A 7044-nucleotide genomic window follows, 5' to 3' on the forward strand; every position below is an offset into this window, starting at 1 on the left:
ACACACACACACACACACTCACCTAGACAAATAGATATACAATGAAAAAAACTAAGTAATGCCTAAAACAACTCACTAATAAGATGAAAATGACTCGTTTGTTGGAGACTAATTCAACATTTTACCTATACAGCATATCACCTATAAAACATATAACCTACATACTTATACAAGATATCATCTAAATAACAATTCCCTTACACATCACTTATATTACATATCACCTAAATAACATATGACCCAAATCACATATAACCTATACAACAGATCACCTATGAAATATTAGTGAGCTTGGATAAGTGGAGAAACCACATCACTCAGGTAAAGCTCACTTAGGGAAGGGTCTGTCGGCCAACAAAGCTACCCAACAAACCCGTGGTGCCATCTTTTTAGAATTCTACTCCTGAAACTTCTAAAAAATTATATTTGATAGAGCGGATTCATAAGACTTCTTTTGTGATTTTTCTATGCATTCAAAGAAACTTGCTGCAATCATTTCATTGAGCTGATGCCTTCCTATAGCTGTCATTGAAGGTATCCTATTTGACCTTGTCCATTCTTCACAGAGATTCTTAAAAACGTCTACATGAATTGTGTCCAAGTTTGTCAGCACAGTGTCATCTGCATTTGTATTTAGAATTCTCCTACAAATAATCTTCACACTGTCTGAGTCCTTCAGTAGTTTCTGAAATAACAGCACTATCACTTTCTGAACGCACTCTCTAACATTCTCTCCTGTCCTAATTTGTCCAGATTCTTTTTTGTTTTCTGTTGAAGAACCAAATTTTCTTTTGAAGAAATTTTTCACCTCTCTCCACCATTTTCTTTTAGGTTCTGTGTGAAGATGGTTTTCTGTCTTTTCAGAAAACGATTTCATGGTACAAGGCTTCTTCTGGGACTTTACAATGTAAATGAAATATGCAGCAATCATTTTATTTAGGTGATCACTTCCTACATCTTTCATTGAAGGCATACACCCTGACCTTGCCCATTCTTCACAGAGTTCCTTGAAAACACTTTCATGTTGTGTGTTTAAATCTGTCAGCATGTTCTCGTCTGCGTTTGCTTCCAGAATTATTCTACAAATCTTCTCCACACAGTCTGAGTCCTTGAGTAGTTTCTGAACCACCAGTGTTATTACTTTCTGGACGGACTGTCTTAGTTTCAATTTTTTTCTGATTTTCTTAATTTTTTCTGATGACTTTTTACATTTCAGATATGATTTATTTTTAGTTATTTTTTTCTTTGCTCTTTTCACTTTCTGTTCTGATTCTATTTCTGGGTAAAGGTAGCGTTTGATCTGTTTTAAGATCCTTTTATTGCTCATTCCTGGGTGGTAGAGCATAATTTTTAATAGAGCTTCCTTATACACTTTTCTTAAATCGTCTTGTCTTGAAAAGGTCTTTAAAGTGCTCTGAGAATATGTTGTCCAGTAAAGAAGACCAACAGAAATTGATCTGTAAAAACGGGCAATGCAAGCTGTAACTCTTCTTACAGTTACAGGTCGTAAGGCTCTTCGTTTTATTTTCTTTAAAGCTTTGACTAACAATGTGTCCACAGTTTTATCATAAAATTGTGTGCTTTTCTTTTTAGCCTCTTCATTAACGACATCTGAATTTGCCTCACGTGACACAGTACTGTCTCCAAAGATAACCTCATTTAGAGTATCAATGATGGCAGAGGTTATATTATTTATTCGACAATAAAATATTTCTAATAAGGTATCTGTCAAGATGGATTCCACTGTTTCCCCAGGGAACAGTTCAGTCTGTGAAATAGTTTCAGACTGAATCTCTTCATAAGACCCTGGTTCTCTTCTACTGCTTGAGTCAGCTGAATCATGACTTTCATCTGATGACTGAAAATAATACTCTAATACATATGTCATCATATCTTCAGACAGTGCACTAGTGAATCTGGATAAACATTCAGAATATAAATCCTTTAACTGATATTTATTGAACTGTGGTAGTTTTTTTATAAATGTATAATTGTCTTGAATAAACTCTTTCATCCGATGCTTGTTGTCTTGGTTCCATCTCAATTGTTTTAGCCTCTTTTTCAAGCTTGTCAATGAAATGTTTTGTATAAAAGAGTTCCTTTCAGGCATGAATTCATTGTAAATCATAGATCTAATTCTTTCAAAGTGGTAAATTACATCTGAAGTAAATATAGAACTAAAAACTCTCCATGTTTGGAATAGAATGTCAGTCTCTTCAGTCCTGAAAAATCTTTGTTGAGAAATCTCTTCCAAAGACCTGTTGTCTTCAGGAGACATGCCACTGTCCAAAATGTTTTCCATCATTGCTAAAATCTGCTCTCTTTCCATTTCATACCCGAGGGGTTTTGTGACGTCTTTTGCTTCCCTCATGATTTTTGAAATATAATCAGAACATTCCGATGCTTCACTGTCAGACCCTAATGCCCTCAAATTCCATTTGTAATTGTCTGTGTTTAAACTTTCTTTATTTTCTAAATCCCATGAAGTCATCTCGAGAGAGCTGTTGTCGCTGTGAGAGCTTTGATCAGCTGCTTTACCAAACAGCTTTTGAAGCCTTCTTAAACATTTTTTCATTGTCTTTTTCTTTTAGACTTGGGTAAGATCTCCTTAAAAGTAACGCTTAAAAGTACCTGAGGTGTTTTGGAAGGTGCTTTTCTTGTTGAAGAAAAGGAGTTATTGAAGTGCCACTGATGACATAAAAATGACATCATTACACATAATGAGATGCAACATGACATCATCAAAGGTTGCCAATGTGGCATGTGACATCATCATGGCATAGGATGACATCATTGTATGGATGATGTCATTGCTTTATGACATCATCAGAGATGATGTCATAAAGCAACACAAAGCAGGTAAATGTAAAATGGGGAACTTCAAAGGGGGCATACCATGAAAAATAAACTTTTTGAGCTCTGATTTATATTATACTTAGGTATGGCATATGCGACCTAGGTGGCTGCGTAGGGCGCCGTATGCTGGAGGAAGGAAAAAAATTGCAATGATTATATTGTTTTTTAGTCTGACAAACCTTTATTTTTTATAACATTAAAAAGTTTATAATTCAATTAAATGTATTATTTGTAAAGCACGTATAAAAGCTGATGCCGCCAAAGTGCTGACCAGAGAAATAAAATCAATAAGCAACAACAGAAAGAAACAATAAAAGCAATAAAACAATTAAAACAATGACAAAATGAGGTTCAATAAAACAAACAATAAAACTAGCTGACCCACTAAATCTGCACACTGGAGTTGAAAGCCTGGTTAAAAAGATACGTTTTTAAAAGTGACTTAAAAATCACTGACAGAACTGGCCAACCTGACAGAACGGGGGAGTGCATTCCAGAGCTTGGGACCAGCAACTAAAAATGCTCTGTCTCCCCTGGTCACAAGCCGAGTTCTGGGAACCGTTAAAAACATTTGATCTTCAGATCTGAGGACTCGGCGGAGACGGTAAAAATGTAAAAGTTCGGAAAGATATTGAGGGGCCAGACCATGCAGACATTTAAAAACCAAAAAAAAAATCTTAAAAACAATCCTAAAAGACACAGGCAGCCAGTGAAGAGAGCATAAAATTGGGGTGATGTGCTCACACTGTCTAGTCCCGTTAGCAGGCCAGCAGCCTAATTTTGGACCAGTTGGAGACGGCGGAGCAGAGCCTGGTCAATGCCAATGTACAAGGAGTTGCAGTAGTCCAGTCGGGAAAAGATTAATGCATGGATCACTTGTTTCAATGCATGAGGAGGAAGATAAGGCTTAACTTTACTGATTAGCCTCAAGTGATAAAAGCTGGACTGGACTATTGCACTGACCTGCTTGTCAAATTTAAAATGCCTGTCAATACTTACCCCAAGATTTCTGATAAAAGGAGTGTCTGAAGGGTTCAGGGGGCCAACAGCTCTGCAGCAACCTGTCAGCTGGTCGGTTTTAGCAAAAACAAAAACCCCTGTCTTATTAAAAACATAAACAGAATAACCCAAATGTTTGACACAATCAATAGTTTTGCCCAGTGTCACACCCCTCCTTGCCTGTCAAATTTATGGGGGGTGTTGTCGCTGTTAGTGCTTCCTTAAAACTTTAAGGATGAAGAAGCAGTAAATCAAGCCCTCAGGGACAGCTTTAGGGTCAAAAAAGGAAAGAAGAGAAGGAAAAACTGGCTTAAAGCAGAGCTTTAATTGTTTTAGTTACATTCAACCCCTGCATCGCGGTCAAAAAAGACAAACCGAACTGGCACTCTAGTGTTTTGTTCCTTCCAGTTTTTAAAATCTTAACAACATAAATCTTTAAACTTTTAACAATGGAGATGCCTCCAAGAAAACCTATATACTGCATAGTAATGTTTGTAGTGAGTGGTAGTGCAGTGGTTAGCACTTTAGCCCTTCCATAGCAAAATTTGGCGCTCCCTGTCCTGCCTTGGGAAGAGACTATGTAGAACATTTTTTTGCAAGTGGTTAGTATTTCAATTTTGGGAATTAAAACAAATAAATAGTCATTGAAACACATTCCAGGAAGCTTTGTTGCTTCTTTTCCAGACTATCCAAGGCAGTATTTTGAGTCATTCACACATTTCTGGCTAAAAACTTGCGCTCTCAACAGCAGCCCCTCGCAAACTCATGAAAAGGAGCGGATCTTCTCATGCTTACGTAACAAGTTGAGAACCGCCCCTCTAGGAAGAGTCTGCTCCACCCCCAGGCTAACACAAACACTTTCTCCATGAAGCTAGTGGTGATCAGAGAGCTTCACAAGCCCCTCCCCCGGATCGTTGTGCAAACACCGGCTGTCTGTGCTGTGAGCCAGTTTAGTGATAGCCAAGAAACACTCATTTAATTTAGCGTCCAATAAACTTCTGGTGAGGAATCAAGACGACATGTTGGGATGGATCCTGAAAGTATCTGAGAATGGCACAGGCAGACGGTGGATAATGGGAAGACGGCAGTAGAAAGGGAGCACACCAATGAGCAGACTATTTCCTGGTGGAGAAAGGGAGCAACAAATTAGAAGACCTGGTTTGAACATAGATTGAACAAAGGAAGAAAGGTAAACGTTAAAAAGATTTTTGATATAGAGATTATTGTGCCAATCAGAAAAATAATTTCGTCATTTCAGTAAATCCTGAAATGTCCATCTTGTGTTTTCATTATTTGACAGAATTTCAAGGCAAAAGGAACTGTGCCATCACCACCTGTCTACTCCAAATTTCGGAGATAAACGCCCAGGCTACACAGTATGTTCATCAATATTTTTTTTTTTTTTGGTGTTTTTGTTTTGTGGGTGGCACACTGACTTATGGTTCAACCTGCTGCTTCTCCCTCCAACCAACAGGGGGGCGCTCATCTGAGTTTTGACCTCACCCCTGCTTTCACCTGGATTGATCTTCATCAGCTGTTTCCCATCATCTCATCACTGTCTCAGTATTTAGTCTGACTTCACACTGTGACTCACTATGAACTCTTGCATTGCCCCACAATCATTCTGAGCAGTTTCTTCTTATGCCTGTCTCGCTGGTTCCTGACTCCTGCCTGCCTCCTCGACTTGCCTCTGTGTCGTGACCAATGACTGTATTTTGACCACGCCTTGTCTCAGCCTGTTTCTTCCATTAAACCTCGTTTGCACATAGATCCACATACCTCAGCCTCTTCGACACACTTACGAGGTTGCTCTAGGTTAATGTCATGAACCCTCATGACATCGAAACTAAACCAAATGAGCGTTTCTTATGGAGAGAAAATAGTATCGCCCCCATTTGTTCGTGCGTGATTCTTGATTTGTGCATAACTTTGGATTTGTGCTAGTGTAATTCTTGATTTGTAACTCATACAATACATTTTACGCAAAAGTACAAAATGTGTTAAAAGAAAAAAAATGAAACCTGCCCAAATTAAAATTACATTAAAGAAGCCATACCATAATTCTCTTAGGCCGTATAGAGTAAGCTATATCCAGATATATAAATGATCATATATTACCTTCGGAACACTAAAAAACAAATTGCAGTATGTATGAAACACGAGTTCTTTTTGTGGACCGTTTTAATACATGGAAGTAAAACGACTCGATCTCTGAGGCTCCGCCTTTCGTTCCTTGACAATCCCACCCATTTCACAACATCATCCTTGAGCCTGCCTCCTCAGCTTCACCAAACTTTGTAAACAAAACCACATGACTAAAGATCTCTTGAGTCATTGGCCAGCAGCTATAGGGGTGGGGGGTCAAAACAGAAGAGAAAGATGGATGCGCTGCGGTTTGCAAATGCGTGCCAGTACTTTTCACTTATTCAAACTTTTTATTCTGCTGATGGATTTTGACCATCTGTATGAAGTGGATCTGATCAGCTGGTCTCTGAATTCAATCGACAACATTTACTCCACGCTAAGGAACGGTAAAGCGGACCCTTCCTGCCCAGACGGAACCCACGCTGCCGGATACACCAATGATCCATGGGGCAAGTGGAGGCTGATGTGTCTGGCCCAGCTGTCTGTGGAAATGTTGAGGATGTGTACCTATTTGGATTTCTGATAATTGGATTCCTCCTAATGGGGACCGGAGGATTTCTGATTTATCGGGCAGTCTGGGAGCGGAAGACGGAGAGAGGCGATCTGTCAGAGCTCTTTGGAAAGATCCTTCGGGGAGTAGAGACTCACAAAGAGAAACTTTCACAAGCGGATCAAAAGCACTGTGCGTGTCTTGCCCACCTGAGCAGGGTGCTCGCGATTCTTGAACTTGTGCCAAAGATGGATGCCAACTTGGAGCGACTTTCTGCCCGAAGTGAGGGTAGACTGGTCTAAATTGCCCACATTTGGATCAAATCTGCCGCAAAAACGCAAGACCAGTCAAGGACTCAACTAGCAGAACAAACAACTGCTGGTGCCTGAAAGAATGTTATCTAATCGGACCCCCCCTTCAGAGGCAGAGGACGCCATCCTTGGTTTCTCAAAACGTACTCGCTTCTACAGAGTGTAAACAGCAGCGGTGTGCAAAGGATGATACTTGCTGCTCATCCCTTCTTGACCATGGCCATCCCTCTACTCACCCCCTCC

Source organism: Oryzias melastigma, linkage group LG12 (genome assembly GCF_002922805.2).
Source record: "Oryzias melastigma strain HK-1 linkage group LG12, ASM292280v2, whole genome shotgun sequence".
NCBI lineage: Eukaryota > Metazoa > Chordata > Actinopteri > Beloniformes > Adrianichthyidae > Oryzias > Oryzias melastigma.